The sequence below is a fragment of the Mandrillus leucophaeus genome, unplaced genomic scaffold (assembly GCF_000951045.1).
Source record: "Mandrillus leucophaeus isolate KB7577 unplaced genomic scaffold, Mleu.le_1.0 Scaffold302, whole genome shotgun sequence".
Lineage (NCBI taxonomy): Eukaryota > Metazoa > Chordata > Mammalia > Primates > Cercopithecidae > Mandrillus > Mandrillus leucophaeus.
Window position 1 is genome coordinate 2324562 of NW_012103166.1, and position 20718 is coordinate 2345279.

Here is a 20718-nt window from a genome sequence, read left to right on the forward strand (position 1 = left end):
TTTTTTTTTTCTTTTACAGACAGGATCTCCCTCTGTCACCCAAACTAGAGTGCAGTGGCATGACCTTGGCTCACTGTGGCCTCAACCTCCCAAGCTCAAGAAATCCTCCCACTGGAGTCTCCTAGAAGCAAAAAATAGCTGGTAGCAACTCATGTTCAGTTATTATTATTATTATTATTTTTATTATTATTATTTTGGTAGTTTTCTTATAGAGACGGGTTCTCACTATGTGGCCTAGGCTGGTCTCAAACTTCTTGCCTCAAGGGCTCTTCCTGCTTGGCCTCCCAAAGTGCCAGAATTACAGGAGTGAGCCACCAGGTTGGGCCTAAAAGGTTTTGGAAAGGGAAGTGTGTTATGTTCACATTTTTGTTGTAAAATATTTTATTTTGGTCCCCTAGAATGCAGGCTTTGTGAAAGTAGTAACCTTTTCTTAAAAAAAAATGTAGAGGTGGGGTCTCTCTCTGTCACCCAGACTGAAGTGCAGTGGTACAATCACAGCTCCCTGCAGCCTTGAACTCCTGGGCTCCAGTGACCCTCCTGTCTCAGCCTCCCAAAGTGTTGGGATTATATGAGCAAGCCACCATGCTGGGCCTGAAAGCACTAATCTTGAGTGTTTTATTATTATATACACAGTGTTGAGAAAAATTCAAGTCTAGAATAAGTGCTTAATAATATTTGTTAAACAAATGAATGATAGCTAATAGTGGAAACAGGTCTTTCAGATAAGAGGCTTATACAATAGTATAGGAAGTGATGGTAAGGGCCTTTGTTAATATGCCTCATTTCATCATCACAGTTAATCCCCATCAATCTGAAGTGACAATGTAATTTATTATCAAAATTGGAAAATATTGAAAATAAAAGAGAATGCATTTAAAATAATTCTGGAAAAGTAGGTAACATGGTGGGTATATCCCAAGCCCATTCACTGTCAGGATCTCAGCCTCAAGCAGATGTCCAGCAGAGGAGAGAGAGAGAAAGAGGCTCTAGGAAATGGTCAAAGACTGAGAAAGACATGATCTCACATTGATGTGCTTGTTCTTCTGGGGATGTGTATGTGCATAGGTACGGCTTGGTCTACTTTGCAGTTATTACGTACCCTTGGAGTTATTAAAGGTGTGTGAAATATAGTATATTCATAATATTTGAGGGAAAATATTTAAGACAATACCACAATGGCTGGGACAGTTGCACGAGAAGAGAATCTTCCCACTGAGAGATCAATTCTGGGGCAGTAAGTGCCACATAGGAGGAGGTTGAGTATCGAGTGTTGAGGAGTTGAGGAGGTTGAGTGTCGCCTGAAGTTGACATTAGTGGCAAACTGTTTCCCTTTTCCTGGGTTCTTTTGACAGTTTGGTACTGAGACACAGAGATGCCTGGAGCTGTTTAGGTCAGAGTGAGGGGCGAATGCTTGCTTCTGCTTTAAGGAGACAGACAAGCTGTAAGTTAGGGCTGTTTGAACTATTAAAGCACGTTAAAGGGAGACTTGGGTCTGTGCACTCAGAGCATGAACACATCTACTGGTAGATATGAGTTATTCTTCAGGTTGTGTTTCACTATTTCCAAACCATCTGTAAAACTCTCTTTAAAACTGCAGATTTCTTGGCTTCCACCATGAGAATGTGGGAAAGATGCTTGGAGGGAATATACCGAGAGTGAAGGGGTTTGAGCCCAGCTGCGGCCACCTGAGGAAAGCCATCTGAGGAGGAGGAGGAGCATGGCTAGGTAACCAGAGGCCTGGGTGGAGTGTGGGGTGGCAGGCAGAAGAGGTCAGATTTGGCATTCATTTTCACATCCCTCACAATGTTTTGGAGGGGAAACTTGGTAAAAGCTAAGACTTCACAAAGTTAAGCAGACTGGGAGTTCAAACATCATAATTGAATATTAATTTTATGGCCTCAGGCTGGTAAGGCTGAGATATTTAGGTTTAAAAATGTTTTTAAAGGGGTATTTCTAATTCCCAGAAGCAGAAGAGTTTTTCTCCTATCTTCCTTTTGCTCAAATGGCCAATACAACAATAACAACAAAAGTGGTCATACTTTTATTTCTTCTTTCCTACTGCACCTTTCCAGTGTTTTCCTCTATATCCTTTCCCCATCACAACTCTTCAGCCTGTTTGGCTATCCTTTTTTTACAGTCCCCACTTACTGACACTGATGGTGATTCTGAACTTAGAAGAAAGAAAAATTCTGGGTTTAATATACTCTGCTCCTGTTGTCATTCTTCTTTCTGCTATTGATGTTGCAGGTTTTGGCCTTTTACCAGTTTCTGTGTGGCCATGTGCCATGCACTCACAGACTTCGTCTTGCTTTACTCTTTTTCCATTTCCTCGAACTGCTGTCATATGTCTCACAGAGCTCACTCTTCCCCTCACCCCAAGGCAACACCAGCCACCTCTCAGCAGAATTCAGTAACTCACTAGCTCACTCGCTCATAGATACACATTATTTGTGTCTCTGGCCATCCCTAACAAGAGGCAGAAGTGAAGGGGTTATTATTATTATGTCAATAAAGAAACACAAGTCCAGAAAGGTCTTGGTGAAAGAAAGCAAGCCATTACAAATGCAGATTAACAAATGTTAACTCAATTACAGAAAAGTCTACTTATGCATGCTGAAAAATGACTGTATCTGGGGAGCTCTCAGTGGCATCCAAAGTAATGCCACTCAAGATTGGGTGCTTACCAAGTTAACCAGGTAAAAGAATGTGACATATGAGTCCATGGTGATCACGGGAGGCCCCTCAGCAGAGCTGCTCCTACAACCACTCCTGACAGCCTGGACACTCAGCAGTGCTTCTGCTGCCATTGAGTCACCATGATGGTGGCTCTGCTGCCAGGTTAATCAACTGCCAAATTAGGATAAGCACAGGGGTTGGATAGATGGTTAGAACTGATATTATTTAAAAACAGGAAAACTGTGAGCTAAAAAGTGAGATTTGCATTGGTTTTTAACAACATTAATTTGTGAGAAATGCAAATAAGATCCTCTGGAAATGCCAGGTGCCCACATTAGTGACTCTACAATTTGTGTAAGACAGAACACACAGAAACCTGGTGCTCAAATTTTAAAATTTAAGAACCATAGTCATGCTCTTTTAACGACTCCGTGGCACTTTTACAAATGTCTCATTAACAATGTTTCCATATCGTAAAGCCAGATGGGAGAGGCTATCTTTTATTTATCAGCCTCAAAATAAAATGCTATCATCTCTGGGATCTGAAAGGAATTTTGGAGGCTTTAGTTTTCTTCCTCATCCCCTCATTACCACCACTCCCACCCCCAGCCAAGTTTTGTTATTGTTTTGAATTCCTCTGTTCCAATGTGAACGCCTGTTAATTAAGCTGGTTTTGTTATTGAGCTAATTCCAACCACTGATTTCTGCACTGGCCTGAGCCTCAGCGCTATCTGGGAGAGGTTATTTGAAATACATATATACATATATACATATTCTTGGTTCCCATTCCAGAACTCTAAATTGTACTTTCTATATGACATAGGAATCTGTATTTTTGGAATTTCTGCAGTGATTCTTATACAATCTTGTTTTTGGGAACTATTGAAATGGGTAACTTTCCAATCTGATTAGTGTCTGCACTGGGAGGCACAGAGTATCCCTATTGATAACCCTAAGGTTGCTCTAGGCCAAAGAATCCCAAGGGTCATGGCAAAAGCATGTCTTGTGTCTCCTTCTGCAGAGACTAGGCCAGTTGATGAATCTTGTGGAGGCTCTGCCTGGGGTTGCAGAAATGGGAAATTGATTTGTTGTGGAATCACTCTGGAAAGTCTGTGTCTTTTGTGGGCTGTCTTCACTGACCTGGTTAGTACCCTAAAGTATTTTTAGGGATTGACAATTATTTCAAACTGTTGAGAGCAATGTAAATTGTAGTGAGGATGTGTGTTTTGAGATGAGATTAGAAAGTATGTTTGTGCCATAGAGAATGACTGCTATGTAACGTGATCTTTCTGTTTCAAGCAAATAAGCATCAATCTGTGCATTTATTACACTTTTAAATAATGCAATAAATATGGGATTTTTACAAAGGAGTGATACCATGAGATATATGTTTTAGGATGATATGCAGTTAGCAGTAAGCAGGATGGATTGGAATGAGAAAAAAAATTGGAAGTGGGGAGATAAGTACCAACGTGGAAAAAACTTGATCTCAGACAGTGACGATCAGAAGATAGAGTCAGGAGCAGATTGCAAACTCATGCCTTAGGTAGGACTAGAAGACCTTCTTTTTTTTTTTTTTTTTTTTTTTTGAGACGGAGTGGGGCTGGAGTGCAGTAGCCGGATCTCAGCTCACTGCAAGCTCCGCCTCCCGGGTTTACGCCATTCTCCTGCCTCAGCCTCCCGAGTAGCTGGGACTACAGGCGCCCGCCACCTCGCCCGGCTAGTTTTTTGTATTTTTAGTAGAGACGGGGTTTCACCATGTTAGCCAGGATGGTCTCGATCTCCTGACCTTGTGATCCGCCCGTCTCGGCCTCCCAAAGTGCTGGGATTACAGGCTTGAGCCACCGCGCCCGGCCTAGAAGACCTTCTTTAACTGACTTTGTGAGACTGGTTGTAGAAAAGGAGGAATGGGGGATGACTCCGATGCTTTAATTGGAGTGACTGGAAAGACGGACATACTCTAAACAGAGGCTGAAGAAACATTAGGAAGAGTAGACTTTTCTCTGCTCAGCTTGACATGCCTCTGGGACATGGAGGTAAGCCTGTTTATTAGGTGGTTCAGTCTGATGCTTGGGGCTAGATTTCAAGAGCAAGAAAGGGGAAATGGAGAACTTGGGGAGATTGGCCACTGGGGAAGCAATTTGATCCTTAGAGGGGTGGATAGGATTGCTCAAGTGGAATGCACAAAATGAGGGGGAAACCAAGGATGAAGACATGTGCACAAAAGAAAAAAGAGGTAGTATAGGTTCAGGGTCCATTAAAAGGAAAAAATGAACAAATTGTCTGAATACAGATAGGTGGAGTGGGGGCTGGGTGGCTGATGGGATGCTGGCTTTGGGTTGTGCATGGTGGTGGTGATGAGGAGAATGGGGATGTGGGAATGTTCAGTGAAGACTTCTCTCACACTAGCCTTCAGCCATAGGAGGTGCATGAGGAAAGTCAAATCAGAGTGGGAAATTAAGCTTCAATAAGCCAAAAAATGAAGTCCAAACAATTGTGAAAATCTCAGTGCCCATAGCAGGTGCTGCATACTAGAGTACAGAGTCAGGACTCAGGAGCCAGCAGAAGGACAGCCAGCAGTGGACTTGAAATCACTGGGAGTGGTCTGGCGGCCTCTGACTATGTATTTTGTCCTGGGACTTTCTTTAAATGGGCCAGCTACAGTATGTTGTGTGACAAACTATCCAAATGCAGAGGCCAAAGGATAGATACCCAGAAATAGGTAACTGTTTCAAAGACTTCCTTGCATTAATTTCTGAAACCCCAGTACTGTGCTTGGTACATAGTAGGCTATCAATAAAGGTCTGATGAAGGAATTAGTTAATGAACCAGAGTAGCAATTTCTGGGAGTAAATTAAATTCCTAGCAATCCTGAAAATGAGTGCTGGTTCAAAACAGTTCTATTGAGGTATTCTGGGGATGCTAGCCTCCCTGGCTAAGATGTCCAGGGGGAGCTCATTCCCCAGAGAAAACTTCTGGGTCACTTTTGCTATCCTTGATGGAATGAAAAAGCTCCCACCCTGATCCTCCCTGTGGAATAAACAGATAGTCTCCCCTTAAGATCCCTTTTCTTCCTTATGAGATTGGAGAGCTGATAGATAAAGAATAATGAACTCTATCAGAAGCCATAATTATCTCACACAATTTTAGTTTCATAAACTTGTAATGCTATAATTTTCTGTCTTTTCTTTGAACCATTGTTTTGAAAGACTGCAGTGTGTTCTTTATTTTCCCTGCACCAGGACTGCCGTCGTCCAGCATATCAAGTCCACTATATCACATTAATGGCTGCCAGCTCAACAATTTGATACTCGATCCCATATATCAACCACTGATATAATCCATTGCCATACAGTATATTTCATTTGCATTTATCTTTTCCGTACACAGCACACTTTTTTATCACTCTTCCCATGGCCCCTCTTCTCCCCCCTGTTTATTCTCACTGACACACATCTATACTTTCTTCCTGGCTATGTTATTAATAATCCCTACAAAGACCTTTCTCCCCCTTTTACCTTTTCCCCTCTCAGTAACTGACAGCTCCTTACAATCTGGCCTTTTAATACGGTAGAGTCAGGTCTGAATGAGGATGTTTCTTTGTTATTTTCACAGACATTAGCATAGCTGCCTGAGCTGGTACTCAGGCACTTTCTCTAGATATGATTTATGACATCAATCCAATTTATGGCCATTTAAAGGAATGCTGAACTGGCTGTAAATCAGCAGAAGCACATAAAATACTCATGAGAACTGCTGGAATCCATCTGCATCAGCCTCCATCACCTGTAACAGCAGCCAATCAGCAACAAAGAGCTGGAGCTATCATATGGGCATAGGCAACTGATGGCAATGATAGGTGCATCAAGGAAAAACCACTCACTTGATGACAGTAGACAGGACAGACATGAATTTCAGGTGGGTAAGAAAAGTCTACAGTGGCAGAGGATGGGGGTGAAAATTTGATCTGGTGTCTAATAGGTGCATGTTAAGGAGATGTTGTAAAGGATCACATAGCAGTAACTACCATATTTTGTAGTGGTTAAAGTTTACAAAATAAATTCATGTGTGTTTTCTCATTTAATCCTATTGGTAACCTTGATAATTGGGTTTTATTTTGTCTATTTTATCTATGAGAAACATGGAGGCTACAATTATTAAAAGGAAAAATTAAGTCTGTATTCTCCCTAACACTGATAGCGAAGCCAAAAAATGGTGAATTATTTGGCATTGTTGTAGACAAGTAATTAATTGAGGAAAGACATTACAGTGCTTTAAATATATTGCTAGCCATTTAGTGGCATGTTTGCCACAGATGATTTATTCTCTCTTCGCATATAAGGATTAATAAACCCTTGAGAGTTTTCGGCTATTTTAAGGTATTTGTCTTCTAGCACACTGTTGGAAATAAAATAAAACGAACCCCTCAACTAAAGCTAGTTGTTTCTTCATCAGCTCTTTAGCTCTTTGCTTGTTACATATGTCCATCAATTTTCTCTTTCACTGTCCCTTACATTGTGCTGGTGCACATGTGCGAATGAATAATATTTTGGCCTATTAATTTTTATTTCTTGCTCTCTATAGTTTCCCTATCCCACCCTTCCCCATTCAGTCAGATAACTGATGTTCTGCCAGTTCCTCCCTGTGGCAGGAGGACGTTAGACATAGACTGGAAAGCCTGCCTAAACTTTTATTCTCAAAGCTGAAGGATCAGAATGGGAGAAAATTTTGGGGTAGAACACTGTGTCTGGGAGAAGCAGATAGGGATGGATGAAACCCCTGCTGGGGACCCTGTCATCTATAGATATCCTTGTGCTGGGAGGAAGGGAAAATGGGAATCTGGAGTTACTGAACTCTGGAAGTCTGGGCCCTGGTCGTTGGCAGCATTGCTTGGTGGTCACAGACTCCATATGTGTTTATTACTTTAATTAAAAATATTTTCAGTTAATGATTCCTAAAATCCCGTTTGTGTGTGTGTGCATATGTGTGCATGCATCTTGACCTTAATTCATTTCACGATAAACTAGGGTTCAGATTTTTCTCCAAGTGCATTGATAACACATTCCCTGACATGCACATTTTCCCACATCTGGTCTTTCAGGGAGTTATATATTTCCTAATGATTTTTTACTATTTCCCTCACCTGCTTCCCTCCCCTCTCATAAATTATATCCCTTGGACAAACTTTTCCCCAACTGTGCATAAGTTGAAACTTTCAGAGGAAAGATGCTATAAAACATCTAATCGATAAATAACCCTGTTCTCTTCATAGAGTAAAAGAGTCAATCAATCTTTACTTCTCCACATAAACGTGCATATCTTATCATAGCTCAAACCCCTGTACAAGTATTTCCATGGGGGATTTCTTTTTGGTTGTAAGGGAGATTTTGTAGAAGTAAAGAGGGTACTTCACATAACCAAAATTCTTAGAGTTCTTTACAAACTAGATGGAGGAAGTGAACAGAAAAGCAAAAAAGGCTGTTCAAATTGTAGCTGCTTAGTACCTGTGTTAGACACGATCTGAATGTTCTCCATGGATGTGCTGACTTTGAACAAGTCTGTTTTAATTTTCAAGCAGCATCTAGGATGTGGACAGTAATCCCTAAAGGGCTCTAGACCCTTCCTCAGCAAGACTTCACACATTCAAAAACTATAGATGAGTTATGCCTGGGATCATATAGTCATTGCCTTTGATTAGATTTAATCACTGTAATTTATGAAGGACATGAGTTGTTTGGTTCTGAATTGTAAAGACTGGTTGTGTATGTTTTATTAATTTGGTAGAAATTTTCCATCATACTACCTCATTTTGGATTTGTTTGTATGACTTACAATTCCCATCAACCCATTCTATTCTTCAATGGGCTGAATTCCCTTTTGGGGTGGTAGGCTGAAGATATTAGAAGAGGCCTCACTGGGGAGCCAGGAGTTGGTAATCATGGTGGTAATTGCAGATTTCAATAAGAGAAGACTCTTTAAGGCAATGGTAGGTATCCAGGCTGGGGGACCTGAGATGTGGCATAAAGCAGCTCAGTTACCTACCTTGAGGTAGAATTTCAAATCACATATTATTTGCCTATCAACACAATTACCTCAAGTACTTATAAGCTGTTTAACCTTTGTCAAATTTATTAAACTCTCTCTGCCTCAGTTTCTTTATCCGTAAGATAGAAGAGCCCAGGATCTGATGGTTTTACTGCTGAATAATTTATTTGTAAAACAGGGATAGCAATAGTACCTATTTCAAGATTAATTGAGGTATTTTATATGAAGTGCTTAGAATAATTTGTGGCGCATACTTAAATGCTGAATGATAATTGGCTATTAGTATTGTTGTTATCATTATTGCTTTGTACTTTATTCCTGGTATTTTTTTTCTTGCTAAGGCTAACCTAACTAAATTATATTACCATGATTTATTTAGCCTCTAGCTTCTTTATATTATGTCTAAATTGTTATGTTATCACCACTTCCTCATCTGACAACTCCTATGATCCACATATGCTGTAATTTAACTTGCATATGTTCTCACTCAATGCCTATACATTGAATCAATTCCATCCAAGCTCCATAAATCCTCATCAGTGAACACAGTGATCAACAGCAGGGATTCCCCTACCTTGCCCATCTGGTTTTCCATACAGTCTTTCCAACCTAGCTTTTTGATCATTTATCAACTAGAATTTATACCCCATCTATTTAAAAAAGGACTGAGGCAGTAAACATCAATCAGAGAAAGCTAGCAATACTCTCAAAATGAGCTAGATTGCCATATTAAAGATTTAGAATGTGTGTGAAATTCTTTTCCTAAGAGCAAGGGTCATTAAACGCTAGAGAGGGTTGCCAGTTATTTAAACTAAAATATCAGAGCTTTAGGCTCACATATTTATACGCAAGTGATACGTGAACACAGGGCAGAATGCTCAGACATACAGCCAGCAAGCAAGGATCCTTACTCACAGATCATATTACATCAAAACATCCCGTTAATTACCAGGTCATTTTACTAAAACAAAAATAACAAATAGGATTGATAAAAAGCTGTGGAAGGGATGCCTGGATTAAAGAAGCAGGCATTAAAAATATTAAAATGACACATGCTTTCAGTTAATTATTGTTCTAATCACAATTGTAGATTTATGCATTAAGAAGATCAATTCTTTCTAATCTTCTCTAATAAAAAGAAAAACATGAGTGTACATATGTGTTATGGACTCCATGTTTGTTTCTTTCCAAAATTCATATGTTGAAACTCTAACCCCCAGTGGGATGGTATCAGAAGGTGGGGCCTTTGGAAAGTAATTAGTTCATGAGGATGGAAACTTCATGATGGGATTAGTGCTCTTATAAGAAGAGACATGAGAAAGCTTGCTTCCTTTTTCTTTGCTCTTTGCCCTGTGAAGACATAGTAAGAAGATGTTATATCTGCAAACCAGGAAGGGGGCCCTCACCTGACCAGTAGATCTGCCAGCACCTTGATCTTGGATCTTCTAACCTTTAGAACTGCAAAAAATAAATACTTGTTGTTTGAACCACTCAGTCTGTGATAATTTATTATAGCAGCCTGAGCTAAGACAATACTTGAAAATACGGTTCCCAGGCCCATCCAAGATGCTTTAAATCAGAACCTTCAGGAGAGATTCCTAGTGAAACAAAATGTTTAACAGATATACATGTGATTTCTATTTTTGAGTGATGTTTGGAAAACACTGAGTTGGAAGATGATTTGGTAACCTGACCTGTCTTCTTTGTCTCCCACTGTGAGTCTTCATAGAATTTATCTTAGATTAGGGGAAATCATTAATGCCGCCCCAGTGACAGATTATAAGTGAACATCATCAAAGACCTAATGCCAGTTGGGCGTGTTTACCATCTTTTAACCGTAGAATAATATCTTCAAGAAACTCTTGAGAATTTAAACCTACAAAATATGGTTATCCTCTAGTTCTGACACTTACGGTCTGTGTTACTTTGTTGAGGACACTGACTTTTGATGCCTTTGGTTTTTCTACCTATAAAATGGAAATAATTACATAGTAGGTTCTTCATAAAATTGCAAGACCAAATGAAACAAAGAGTAAAATTTTACATGGATGTTAGTTATTATTATTATCATTCTTTCATTGGTGCTTCAGCCACCCAGGGATAACTTTCCCCATTAATCTTCAATTATTTCCTTCTTCTCTTGTCTTTTCAATGACATAGCTATGGGTGCTTTTGTGTACTGCACAGACTCTGTTCTGTCTGTCTTTTTTTCTTTTCATATCTTTTTGATCCACAGAAGAACACTTAGAGTTTCTATTCTTCATCCCTTCTTCTCTAAAGCTGAAGGCTGATGCCAGCGCAGCCATTTTTATCCCTCAGAGTAAGAGGGGAAATATGAACTTGACTGTTGGCACTGCTGCTTTCTATGACTTCTCTTTTTTTAAAGGCAAAGTTATTCCACAACTTGACTAGTTGGAGTTGAGATAAATAAGCTTTCCAAAGCCACAGAACTCAGAATAGAACTTGGATTTCTGACTCATCAGAGGCAGTTTAAACATTTTCTCCATCTGTTCTAAAAGCATAAAGAGACTGGTGGTTCTTGTGCTTCACTTATTGGTAGAATTAGGAAGGAATGCCCATTTCATCTTAGCACATCTGCCTCCCCTATGGATTCATCCACCCACTACCTCATTCCCTGGGATGCCTGTTCCTCTAAAATTATGGAAATTATAGTACTCTGTGATATAGCCACAAAGGGATTGCAATTTTTCTGTTGTTCAGAAAGTTTGAAGACCTTGAGTGAACAGAAAGGAGAATAATACGATGTGCAGTCCAGGGTAAAACGTGGACAGCAGTAAACAAGAATAGAGGACTTGGAGAAAGCACGCACTTGCACATGATTTGTGTCTACTCTCGCATGTCACACATGGATGCATATGCAGGCACAGACACTTGATTAAAAGGCCCCAGGATGACTAGAAGAGAACTACCAAATCAGAGTTCAGAGACTCTGAAGGACTGCTTTCTATCTGATCCTAAGTGGTGAATCTGGAATTCTGTTTATTATTTTCTAATAGATTTTATGTCTTTCATGGTCTCTAATTCTTCTTAAATTCTAATAGGTATTGTTAAAATATAAATTCAAAAGTAAGAATATGATGTGGGGCCAGAGCACTACATTTCTAATAAGTCCCAGGAGATATCCAAGCTGCTGCTCTGCTGACCACATTTTATGAGCAAGGGGCCCACCACAGCCCTTAGTCAATAGCATGAACATTAAGCTGGAGAAGCGCTGATCTACCTACAGTGATTCTCGAACTTGGGCTATACATTAGAACACCTGAGAAACTTAAAAACAATAGATCTATACCCAGACATTCTGATTTACTTGTTCTGGAATGCAGCATGAACATTGAATTCTCAGGTGATTCAAATATATGGTTAGGTTTGAGAACTCTAGACTTATATCTACACTCTATATTGTTGGTTCTCAACATATAATCCCAGGTCAGCAGCATCAATATTAACATCACCTGGGAGCTTGTTCAAAATGCAGATTCTCAGCCCCCAACCCCCCTAGGCCAACTAAACCGGAAACTCTGAGGGTGGAGCTCAGGAATCTGTGTTACAACCTCTCAGATAGACACTAAGTTTGAGAACCTAGGTTCTAGTAGAGGGCTTGTGAAAATACATTGTTGCTCCCACTTACCTAACTCTGTAGGTCTTGGAAGAGAGTAAGATCTTACTTTGAGGCCACGGGTCTCCATGAAGGAGATCAGGGAGAAAGAGAGAGGCATTACGGCTTTAGCAGAGTTTAGAAATGAACTTAACTGGAAAGGAAGAAAGTGAATTAAAAAAACAAAATTAGAAGGTAGGGGGAGGAAGTATGGGAGAAGCTAAAATGCTCAAAATCATTTCCAATTTTGTTTAACATCTTTGTTCCCTAGTAGAAGGGAACTCTGTGGTCACAATTCATGCTTTGCTTGTTAATTGTGGGATTAATGAGAAAAAGCATCTAATGGCTTACATATAGGAATAAGAATCTATTTCCATATAACCTACTTATCTATAGACAGTCATTCACTCAACAAACATTTATTAAGTTCCTACTGTATCAGGCATTATACTGGATGCCAGGGAAACTAGGATGAATAATCACAGTTCTTGTTCTTAAAGAAACAAATAGTTTCTTTGACCTTCGTGTAATTGTTTCTGCATTGATTCTTCATCTCATCTTCACATGTTTCTCAAACACTTACTGTGCACCAAACAGCTTATGAGGTGCTGGGTACAGGTTAGCAAATAAAACAGGTTAACCCTACTATATAGGGGATTGCAGTTTGTTGAGGAAACAAGCAAAATAGGTATATGAATGAATATGTTGTTACAAATTAGGATAAATGCTCTGAAAGAAATGCACAGGATGTAATTATTGGAGTAACAGAGAAGCCACTAGCTTCAGAGCAGAGAAGACCATCTTCAAAGGGACAATACATAAGCCCCAAAGGGAAGAGGCATGCTTACAGTCATGGTCAGCAGTCTGGGCTTTGGAATCTGATACCCTGACCTTGGCTGCAAAATTTAGTAGCTGTAAATCCTTGAACAAGTTACTTCAGTTTTCTCATCTGTAAAACGAGAATGGTGACAGTACTTACCTCTTAGGGATCTCATGAGGATTAAATGAGATAATCCGTATGAAGTATTTAGTATGATACATGGCAAATTTAAGTAATATCTTAGAGAAATGCACCCATCCATGTGAGTATTTATTATGAGTTGGCTTTACTCACATTATAGAAATACAGAGGCAAATAGGAGGCATTTTTTTCCTCAAAGAGCTTACACAATTGTGATTACAGAGTTTACGCTCTAAGTACAAATTTTGCACAATATAAAAATTATCATAGTGCACATGACATAATAATCATGTTATGGAAATAATACTAATCCATGTTATGGAAGAAGTTACCACAGACAAATAAAAAGAGAAAAATCCCATATTCCAGGCCGGGGTGTTGGTAGACAAAATCTTTCCTAATTTTGTGTATGATAGATGTCAAAAGTGTTCCTAGTAAACGTGTCCAGGGTACCTACCTTCTCTTTGGGAGCCCTGGGGAAGGCTACGTTATTTTACATAACCATGCATGAAGGCACTGCCATATCTCCTTTCTCACTGCATGCTGAACTACTGAAACTACTGAAAAAGTGTTCAATTGTTCAGTAATTTATTAAGCATTCAACATTTTTTAGTGCATTATACTGTATGAACTGGGCAATTTGGAAGTACCAAGAGGCCAAAAAGTAGTGTTTTGTGGCTTCAGAGACTTCACATATATTGATAATGGTAATGGTAATATTATAAACATAATAAGTACCGTTTATTGAGTTTCTACTATGTTCCAGGCACTGCTATATACCCTATATACACACTGTCTCATTTCATCCTCAGAAAAACCACATGAGGTACCTATTTTCATATTACTTTTTAAACATGGTAATAACTGAGGCTCAAGAAGTTAAATGACTTAGCTAAGGTCACCAGATAGAAAAAAATGAGATGTGATGGAAATTGTGTTTGATGCAAAAGCCTATGTTTCCTCCCCATCTCTCCATTCCACTGTATCTTTCTGTTGCTTTTTGTTGTTATCTAAGTAAACAAAGGAGCAAGCTCCATCTGTCTGTTTGTCTATTTCTTTCTCTCTCTATCACTTGTTTTTGATTTCTCACACCTATCAGGCAAGAGGCATAGGTGGGGTTGGGATATGTATTACCTTCCCATCTAAGCCTGAACTTACCTCTACACATTCTTTTTCAATCTACAGTTCCAAGTGTTTTGCTAATTAGAGACAATTGTTCTTCTCATATACTTCTTGTCTTTTCACATATGAAGTAAAATGGAAACTAAGGCAATTGTGAGAATGCAGAATGCAAAATAAGTTTACTTACATTTTCTGACTGTCTTGAAACATTAAGATTTGCACTTAGGAATGAATGGTCTAGGAAATAGAGTTGCAATTATACTCATTATCAGACTGATTGATATAATACTTTTAATTTCTGTTGTATAGAAAGAATATAGTGCAACAAGATATAGTCATAATTTATTATGATTTCAGTGCTCATGAAATAATGATAATTATTGCTTCATCATTATTAAGCTGCAACATGTTTTCTGAGGTACTCCATAATTCATAAAGTGTTATGTGTATATGAGAGTAGGTAGCATCTTTTTAGAAGTGATGCAACTTTGTTGCTATCCTTGCTATAGAAAGATCAAATAGAAGGATTTTGGGGATTGTTACCCCAATTTGTTCTGCCAACATTTTGGTGGTTGACCCTACTACTTCTGTTTCATAAGAAAATCAATTTGGGATATACTATAAAACAATCAGAGAATTAAAGTAAGAAAATATCTATTCATTCACCTTATGGTTACCTTTCTAGGTCTCCGTTTTGTCAGCTACCCAGTTGATCCAGTTCCTTCCAGCTCTACTGTTTTGGCTCTCTAGTTAAAAATTGCCAAAACAGTCAACATTTCCTTACTTGTATTTTGTGTTTTCCAGATATGATTGTTGATGACTGATTTCTGAGCAATGATGTCAATGAAAAGTTAAAACTTTAGGCAAGTGGGAATGATTCATTGGTGCATCACATTAATTGTTCTCAACATTTCTAAACTTACCAAGTTATGTAATTCATGAGCATCTAAAGTACCCTGAAATTTTTAAAACATTGCCTTAAAAAAGTAAAGTTATAAGGCTTTATTATTCTTTTAAGATAAATGTAAAAATAGCAATCTCATACTAATACTAGACTTGCAACATTGCGTAAGTTATTTAATCTTGTCAATTCAATGAACTGTTCTCTTTATATCTAGTTCATACGTGAAATAAGGTAGCACAGCAGATCATGAAGTTTCATGATTACATGAGTTCAAAACCTGACTTCATTGCTTACTTAATTATGTGGCAAAGATAATTTAACAAACCTTGTAAGTCTCTATTTTCTTAATGTATACTGTAATGTACAAAATATAATAATACCTAACTCCATAGAGTTGTTCTGATAATTCAATAAGATAATAAATATAAAACTTTTTAGCATAGTATCTAGTATATAAAAATAATTTAATACAAGGGTTCTCAGGAGGCATGAGCAGTTCTCAGGCTCCCATGGAGATTTAGAATTGTCCAATGACCACAACCCACCTTTGTCATCTTTAGTCCAGTCGACACATTTTACAGTTAGAGAAACTTGATTCAGTGTTATTAACTTTTATTTTTAAAATTTTAAACAAGAAATTTATTTATACAACGAGACACTTGATGTGAAGCCAAGCATGTAAAACAATGTCCAATCCTGTGGTTCCCATTGTACTGAGCAGAATCACCATGGCAACAACACATCATTGGTGAGGAGTGATGTCAGCAAAATGGCAGAGAAGAAGTTCTCCAACTTCTCTCCACTGCACTCCCACAGAATACTAGCTGGCAATTATCCAGCGACAAGATTACCACCTGAATATTCCAGAAGTTGGGAGCGAAAGTGTGACATTCCCTTGGACCACAGAGCTGAGAAAAAACGTAATCAGATGATAAGAGAAATGAAATGTGCTCTGTGACCACAATGGCCACACCCCCAAACCCACGCAGCACCTCAAGCAGAAAAGTCCCCTACATGTACAGTTTCTACAGTGAAAAAAGTGAAGTAGAGGTGGGCATTCAGCTTTCCTGCCATTCTGAACTTTTATGCAGGAGGATCTCTCCAGTCCTTTCCCATGGGAGGCATTGCAAGGGTCAATAGCACTAGCCCATCAGAGGTCAGTTAGAAACAAAGAATGGGGGTTGAGTGCACAACAGCCAATTCATAAGCCTTGGTGCCAGCCCCTACAGAACTGGGCTTAGGCTACCCTGTATTGCTACCATAGATATAGTGGTAATGTGCTTACAGATCAAAACAGACAGTCTGGTCAATGAGATTTTTGCACAGGTATACTGTATGAGGATTGTCACAAAGTGAGACTGTGAAGACTGGAATAAATACTTACATATTCAGTGTTCAGACACTGATACACAACCACAAAACTCAAGAACAATTAGGGAAACATGACATCACCAAACAGTCAAATTAAAGTGCCAGTGACTTGACTCTAAAGAGACAGAGATGTATGATTTTCCTGATTAAAGATTCAAAACAATTGTTTCAAAAAAGCTCAGTGACCTTCAAGAAAATGTGGAGAAACACTTCAGAAATTGTCAGATAAATTTAACAGAAAGATTGAAATAATAAAAAATAATTAAAAATCTTAGAGCTAAAAAATAGAATGAATAAAATAAAAAATGCAATAGGGAGCGTCAACAATCAGATTCCATTCTTATAAAACTATCCCAAGATGTATTATAATAAAAACTCTCAAAGGTCAAAAATATGGAGAGGTTTATAAAAGCAACAACTGAAAGAAAGCAAATAACATATGAGTTTCCAATACATCTGGCTGCAGACTTCTCAGTTAAGAAAGCCGGGAAGAAGTGGGATGATATATTGAAAGTACTGAAGGAAAAAACCAAACAGCCGATCAAGAATACTGTACCCAGCAAACATAGTCTTCAAAATGAAGGAGAGACAAGTACTTCCCCAGACAAACAAAAGCTGAGGAAGTTTATCACTACTAGACCTGTCTTACAAGAAATGCTAAAAAGAGTTTTTCAAACAGAAGGAAAAGGACAATAATGAATAATATAAAAACATCTGAAGGTATAAAACTCATTGGCAAAATTAAGTATATAATCAAATTCATAATACCCTAATAATGTAATCATAGAATATAAACCTCTTATATCTTTAGTATGAAGATTAAAAGATAAAACTATTAAAATAATAACTATAATTGGTTAGGGAATATGCAATCAAAAAGCTGCATGCAAATTGTAATATCAAAAATTCAAAATGTGGAAGTGGAGAGGAGTTAAATTATATAATTTTTTGTGTTCTTACCTTTTTGTTTTTACTTTTTTAGCAATGAAAGTAAGGTTGTCATTTTAAATAATTCAGTATCTGTGATTATAATTGTTCAAGATTATTGAGCTAATACGTGATGCAGCTGAAACCTGAAATCAATGCTTACCAATGTACTATGTTTCCAGAGATGTCATTAGTCTACAATAATTTGTGAGCAATTATACCCAATATTTGCAGTTATGTTTCCAGAGATATCATTAGTCTACAATAATTTGTGAGCAATTATACCCAATATTTGCAGGAGTATGCTGGTTTGAAACTATTGTTTTGAAGGTCTTCACCCTGTTAGATCAATTCTCCACCTAGCAGCAAAGTGACCTTCTAAATATATAAATAGAATCACAGCACATTCCTTCCTAAGCTCCTCTGATGGCTTTCCATTGTTCACAAGATAAAATCCAAATTTCTTATCATGGCCTGAAAGGCCCTACATGATCTGGTATCTGCCCTGCCTCTTAAAACTTCCACTTTTTACTCACTCTGCTCAGCAATACAATGTCCTTTCAGTTCGTTGAAATTGACAATCTGTTCACAGCATCAGGGATTTTACACATGATATCACCTGTAACTGGAAGAATATTCATCTTTCTTTTCTCTTGGTTAATTTCCTTTCATCTTTTAACCCTCAGCTTACATATTTTATTTTCAGAGAAGACACTGTTGACTACACCACTTCCTCAGTTTCTCACCTCTGATAAATGACATCAGTACTTCTTGGCACTTATTACAAGTGTTCATTATGTATTTATGTATTTATTTGTGTTTATTTGATTAATATTTGCCTCTACTAATATACTGTTAACCTTATAAGAGTAGAGACTTATTTGCTTTGTGCAATACTATGTGGACTGCAAAAAGAATCTCATTTATTTATAGGCATCCTTTGCCAGACATTCTACCATTCCAACAAGTTTGAGCCTCCTTGAGATATATATGTACCTGTGGTTGTGTTATCATATGGAAAGTTTTATGGGAAAATGTCATAAATATTTTGTGTTTATTATATAACTTTATCAATTTTTAACTATGTTCACTTTACGTTTTTAAAATATCAAATAATTCAGATATGGTTGAAGTCTCCATTCTATTCAGAGATAATCATTTTGTTGAATTTGGTATTTATCATCTCCATGCCTGTTTATATGTCTATTATTATAGATGTATATATCTTAAACAATATAGAGATTTATTTAGCATATTTATAAATTTCATGCCAAGAATTTATCATTGTGATTATGTCATACTGCATTATTCTTTTCTTTTTCTCCGTATTATATTTTAAATTTTTATCTAGGTTGGTATCAGTAGTTCCAGTTCATTAATTTTCATGAATATATCATATGAAATTTGGTATATATACTGCATTTATTTGTTATCTTGATGATGAACATTTATGCCATTCCCAGTTTTTCCTATCTGTATCGAGGCTCTAATGAACTAGTTTTTCATGCCTCTCTGTGAAAATCTGCAAATTTTCTCTAATAATTAATCCTCAAACTAAAGGTTTACAGTCAAAGAACCAGTTCATCTTCAAATGTACTAGACATTTTCAAAACATTATTCATAACATACTGATTTATTTTATGTCAGCAGGATATGGAGTTTCTTTTTCTTCATAGTCTTGTCAGTACTTAACATTGTTGAACTTTTTAAATTTGCTCATCTGTTGGTTGTGTAATGGTATTTTATTGGCTTAAAGATTCTTTGTATCCTGAAATATAGTAGATATTCAGCAAATAGTATGGTTGATGGTATTACTGCATAATAATTAATATTAGTACCTGAATTCAGTTTTATGCATATCAGGGAGATGATATTAAATATGATCCCAGTAGATGAATATCTCCAAAAATGATGAAATTCAAAGTAGAGTGTTGTTAGAAGATTAAGAAATCCTTCCTCTTTCTTGTTACCTCCAGTAAGTGAATAGTGAAATGAGCATCTTTTTTGAATTATAATTTTAACAGATAATATATTTTAAATAGAAATGTTAGTTGAAGTTTCTCTTTCTCTTCTTTTTTGTTTCTTTCTCTGCTCTAGGAGGCAGCAGTGTGACCTGAGGAGGTGAGGAGATGGCATGTGGGATATGGGGAATGAAGGGGTGTTAGTCACACCCAAGGAACTAGTGGCAGGGCCAACGGCCAAGAAGCAGCCCTGCTGAGATCTGAGGAGATGTTGATGCAGGGAGACTGCGGGGCCAAGGGCTGCTGAGGTGTCCAGCATGATCCAGAGATTGGTTACTGACAGGAGGATTAAGCACTTACTGACAGAGAAGGGATTTATACACATAGAAAAAAAAAAGACAAGAAAGAACCCTCAGGTAGTAAGTTGGAATTGATAGTATATATTTTATCCAGCAGAAGCAAGCTAGTCAGGGCGTGTTCTTAAGGCAATTAAAGGAAACAAGAGCGGGAAGGGAAATATGATATGCATTTTCAAGCCTCTTCTTGCATTCACTCTGCTATGAAACAAGTGACCAAAAACAAATTACTTATCTAAGCCCAGAGTCAGAGTAAAAAAGGACTACTAACTTACAGGGCATATGGCTTGGATACAGGCAGGTCACATTAGTTGAGGCCATCATTATAATTCATCAACTACATACTCCTTCAGAGAACTGTCCTACAATTACAAACACAGCCTTATTATCCCTTAAATGGGCTATGAAATGAGCTATTGGTAAATATCTCCTTTGGTAAATCGTTCCTTTGGTAAATAGCTCATTGATAAAATATTCATGCTTTCTCCACTTTTTGTGGTCATGCAATTATTTTCAGTGTATTTGTTGTGTTTATGACTTCAGCCTCATACATTTTTAGGTCTATTGGCGTTAGACAGTTTCTGTTTATTTCCTGATATAAAATGAGAGAATTAAAGCATTTATCACTTTTCCGTAAGTATTCTTTTATCTATGTCATCTTTTGTCTATGCTATATTTTCTTTAAGATCAGCCCAAAATCTCCTTAAGCTGATAAGCAACTTCAGCAAAGTCTCAGGATACAAAATTAATGTGCAAAAATCACAAGCATTCTTATACAC